The following is a 4,863-nucleotide window of genomic DNA, read 5'->3' as shown; positions in this document are numbered from 1 at the left end:
GCAGATCTAGGCTTCACTTATCAAATCTCTCTCAAAAAAGAAAGAAAGAAAGAAAAGAAGATGGAAGAGGAACAACACCATGAAACAGAATATCCCTGAATCTGGCAGGTCTGACTAAACACTCTGAGGATTTCTCATTGGTGGACCTGATTCTAATGCTACTTCTACAGGATAGCTGATGACCAATGTCTACTGATGAAGGTTAATTGTTAAATTGCTTTTTCTTCCCTAAACAAAGAGGCAAATGCATTGCCTGTGCTGTGGTTTCCTTAATACCACTCTTGTGTGGGTATTCTCTCAGCAAGCAAGGGAAATGGCGTGTGGATATTGAATACAAAGAGACAGTAGGTTCCAAACACAGCCTCCAAAAGACAAGACCGTCCCTGCACCCTGCATGGGATGGAATGAAACTGTGTTTTGTCCAAAATTAAAAAGCCTGACCTGCAGGTCCTCAAAAGAGAAAAAGATTTCCTATGAAGGTGACATCTGGACTCCCTCCTTGCTTCTACTACTACCGCTGTTTTTACCACCATTTTCTATAATCCCATTTCTTTGCTGCAACTGTCAAAAGTTAAGTTTGGAAGTATTTTATGCAGCCCTCTTATACTAAATTCAGGTGAGGGGGGAAGTTTATTATTTCTCCAGTGGATGTATTTTAAAAGGGTTTAAAGGCTCCACCATTTCTTCCAGAAATTTTAATAAGCATATAGAAATAGCCAGCTGGCTAATCCTGGGAATATCCCTTCTCCCTGTTCATTTTATAGAAAGATCCTGTGGTCAGGAAATATAAAGCTTTCAACACATTGACCACAGCTAGGATTATAGCCTCATATGGTAGAGCTTTTTCCCACTGTCTTTTTCTGGGTGTTGGCAATATCCAGCCATTCTTTCATGGGTGTCGAAGCCACCTTCACCCTTCACTCACCAGGGAGAACTTCAAGATTGACTGCACTAATGAGGGAGTCTGGAATTGAGACATTACATGTAAATCCATCAGTGTGATTAAACTTAGCATGCACACTGTGTATGCTCGGTATTTTCAAAGAGCCTGGCTATTAAATGGCTTCATATTTTTATACCTTTTGGCACCCTCATAAAAGGACTTAAGGAAACAGAATTTTTCCTCCACTGCTACAGATGGACTAAGGCAAATCTATGCTAAGAAGCTATAAAATAATTTGAAACGTCTCAAGTTCATTGGTAAATCAATTTGGTAGCTCTGCAGAATATTTTTACATGTATAAAAATACATATATTAATAAAGTTATAAGTGTATATAAAAGCAGATATATGGTGCAAAACTTGTTAAGTTGCAAGTAAAGTAAAACCTCATTAATTCAGATTCACTTAAATCAGAATTTCTGGCCTGACAAAGGTCTGGCTGAGCAGTTTTCTTTACCATATCAATAGAGAAAAGACGTGCTGAACAAATGGCCAGTGTAAACTACAGATTACAGAGAGAGTACATAAAGTGTATAAGAGAATACACTGTCTTTAGTGCTCTTGAGCACTTGAGGATACCCATTTGCATACAAATAATTGATAGTATAGTTATAAAGCTATATTATGCACTAATCAGTACTCTAAGAATTTCTAAAATGATTCTTTAATTATTGCAGGTCCACTTCTTCTGTATACTTGAAAGAGATAAAGCTGCATCCTTTTAAAATATTCTATAGTTCAAACCTCTCACAAATATATGCAGCTCTTTGTTCAGTCGATATAAATTAGCCTGTGTTGAAATATATATCATGCTGTTATACATTAATATGCTAGCCTTGTTGTTTTTGCATTTCAAGAACTGTAACAAAACAGTATTTGCATATTTCTGCAGATACATCATCAGATTAAGTATGGCAGTATGGAATAATGGAAAGAGCATGGATCTTATCTGTTCTCTGATTCGTTGTAAGGACAGCTTCAGTCTCAATCTAAGCCTAGGTTTCTCACCTGGCAGAATCAAAAGAAGTGCCTTTGCATCCACTTTACATCTCAGATTTGTTGCAAGAATCAAATTTAATGATGTTACTTAAGTCAATGAAAATACTTCAGAAGGTAAAATGCAAATGTTATAACTATTTTAGCTATATAAAGAATACTTTGATTTAGAAGGAAATGATGATGAGGCATACTATATTAAGATATCCAGATATAAACTTCAAATTCATTATTACCTGAAAAGTAGACTATGTCCTAACTTGAGGTGAAGCCAGAGTAAAGGAAATTGGAACAATCTATAAACACATGGGCTTTGCTGGTGGCTCATCTGGTGAAGAGTCTGCCTGCCAAAGCAGGAGATGCAAGAGACTCTAGTTTGATCCCTGGGTCAGGAAGATCCCCTAAAGAAGGAAATGACAACCCACTCCAGTATTCTTGCCTGGAAAATTTCATGCACAGAGGAGTCTAGTAGGCTATAGTCCATGGGGTCACAGGGCTGGACAGAATTGAGCATGTGCATGCAGGCATAAACACTCTTTACCATCTTGCTCGCTGGCTCACCATCTAGAGTGTGTTAACAGGGATTGAAACCACAAGCTATTTTAGCAAGGCATCATCTTTCTCTGTCATGAGCTTCAATCACATTCATACTGAGTTATGTTAACTTACTGGCTCACGGGTAAAGAATCCTCCAGACAATGCAGGAGATGTAGGTTCAGTCCCTGGGTCAGGAAGATCCCCTGGAGAAGGAAATGGCTCCCCAGTCCAGTATTCTTGCTTGGAGAATCCTATGGATAGAGGAGCCTGGCAGGCTACAGTCCTTGGGGTCACAAAAGAGTCGGACACAGCCTAACAACTAAATAACAACAGAAACACTCACTCTTATTTAAAATAAGAGAGCAACCTGGTCTACCACATTAGGAGGGGAAAACTATGGAGTTCTTTATCTGATGATCCTGACCCTCCAATCCCAACTACTAAGTTGGAGGAACAAATTTCACCCTCTTTTTGAAACTAATATGAAAAATTGTGATGCCAGAAGAGTATCTGTTGTAAGGGATCTACTTTTAAAATACTGTACTTCAGTCCTATGGGATCAGAATTTGTTAAGGCCTCTTCTTCAAAACTACTGAAAGAGATGTAGAAAAACAATTTGATGCTATTATCTAAACTAAAAACCAAAGTCCTATGAACTTCTATAGAGGAAAGGGCACTTTGGAACTAAAGTTCTAATGGCAGTTCTGCCAGGAGCTACATGCATGAAACTGAACAAGCCATTCTCTGTAAAATGAAGTGGTCAGGCTGATGACGTTAAAAGGAACGTTAACATGTTAACATCCTGTCCTTCTTTAAATTCAACATATTAACAATAGTTTCCAAATGCATCCAAGTCAAGCAAGAGAATATCCTGAGGTAAGGAAAGGCCAAGTCTCCCCTAGTGTTTTCAACTTTTGTTTACAGATTTTGACATTAAAAATCATTTGAGGTTTGATCTCACCACCTCCACATTTGGACAGGTTCTTTTATGTGGACAGGTTTATACTTAAGTGGACAGGTTTTTCATCTTAGTACCAAGGCAGTTCTACCCTGACCAAGTTCTGAAGAATCCTGGAGATGATATTTATATTACTTTTATGAGTATAAGCAGCCCATATGGACTTCATTGGTCCTTAGAAACTGCTTCCTACACAGCAATTGTTCATCTAAATGAAAGAGTCACAGCTCATGTGCTTTATTTCCCTGTGGAAAGTAGGCTATTTGGGCAGTAGAAGGCAACATACAAGAAGTACTGTTATCATTACTGTTTTCTGTCTCATCACACTTACTCAGGGACTATAATGCAATGAATAAAAAAGATGCAAGAGTAGAGTGACGGGACAGGTCAGTTCTGAAGACAGTCATATGCTCCAATAAAAATTAAAAATAAATTTAAAAAGACAGTCATACTGTCAGACCCACCACCAGCGAATCCAACAAGTATATTCAATACAACTGTGCATTTACAAATCTCACAGCTAGAAAGAATTCATGACCTCCCTTGCCTGTGTTTCTCAATAAAGGTGTTTCTGGGGAACATAACTTTCCCTTCACATCCATATATTTCACAGACCTTTCTCTCATATTAATGAGGTTTTAGATATTACCTACAGGATCTCTAAAACCCTTGCTATATGTACTTTTGTGGCCAGGTGCTTATAGAGCCAAAATCTTGTCAAGAAACCAACTGGACAGAAAGGAAACTCAACATGTATTTGATCAGCATCATGAATTATCTTATTAAACCAACCCAGGGTATGAATGATGGCAGGTCCAAAGAAGAATTAAAATCACCCACCTCTTCCCTATAGCTGAGAAGGGCCACAAAGGACCTAACTGATTATGAGGTTAGAAATTATGTTTTCAAGTTCCCATCTGGAGGCATGTTTGTTTCTTGCTGTGTGAGTTTGCTCCTGAGTTCTTCAATGGTCTGTTTTGAAAGGGTGAGACTGACTGAAACAAATGCCTCTGTCTTCAGGACTTGAAAAAAAAAAATCATTGAAAACAATGTAGGGATATAAATGTCTGTGCCCATAGCCAAGATAAAAAATGCAAAGTCTGGGCCACCTTGCCTTTAATTTTCTAACTGCTGTTTTGTAAGGCTGTGTCATGCTTCTCAGTTCAAACACGCCTTGGCTCTTTATTATTCATGGACCTTTTTCCCAGTCAGTGGTGTTGAATAATAAAACAGCCCAGGATCAAATGGGCCAATTCTCCACGCCTGACACCAACTGCTACTGTTCGCTGGGCTCTGCCAAGCGTTGCCTCTGATAATGAGTGGGATTTGGTTAAACAGTAAATTAATGAATAATGAAATATCCAGGTTGATCAGTTAGAGAGCACGCTTGCTTTGCCCTGGGCTAAACGCTTGGGGCAGAAATTACTCTC

Source organism: Bos taurus, chromosome 23, assembly GCF_002263795.3.
Source record: "Bos taurus isolate L1 Dominette 01449 registration number 42190680 breed Hereford chromosome 23, ARS-UCD2.0, whole genome shotgun sequence".
NCBI lineage: Eukaryota > Metazoa > Chordata > Mammalia > Artiodactyla > Bovidae > Bos > Bos taurus.
Note: the sequence above shows the minus strand (reverse complement) of the source record.